The sequence below is a fragment of the Penaeus monodon genome, chromosome 15 (genome assembly GCF_015228065.2).
Source record: "Penaeus monodon isolate SGIC_2016 chromosome 15, NSTDA_Pmon_1, whole genome shotgun sequence".
Taxonomy (NCBI): Eukaryota; Metazoa; Arthropoda; class Malacostraca; order Decapoda; family Penaeidae; genus Penaeus; species Penaeus monodon.
The window spans coordinates 32,255,359-32,255,617 of NC_051400.1; the positions used below are offsets into that span (position 1 = coordinate 32,255,359).

A 259-nucleotide genomic window follows, 5' to 3' on the forward strand; every position below is an offset into this window, starting at 1 on the left:
ACACACACACATTACCAGTCCATGCAAAAAAATAATACATATAAACTATAATTCAAATACAATAATATTTATTAGCTGTCATACATAAACCTAGATTGGATTTCCCTAGACCTGCAAAAATGATAATTAACATGATTTTATCTGCTTCCTCTTCCACAATCTGTCAAGAATTACCAATAATTTGTATACATATATAGCTTGCAAAGTTTAGAACCAATTTCTCTCATTTTCTGAACTGAATCTTGATAATTTTATGAAA

The 259-nt window shown here is 27.8% G+C and overlaps 1 protein-coding gene across 1 annotated transcript in view; it reads right to left on the bottom strand.

Annotated features, from left to right (window-relative positions):
* The window catches only part of LOC119581951 (dedicator of cytokinesis protein 7-like), a gene marked incomplete in the record, with an annotated part of 118,380 nt that overhangs the window by 1,326 nt on the left and 116,795 nt on the right, over positions 1 to 259 (bottom strand).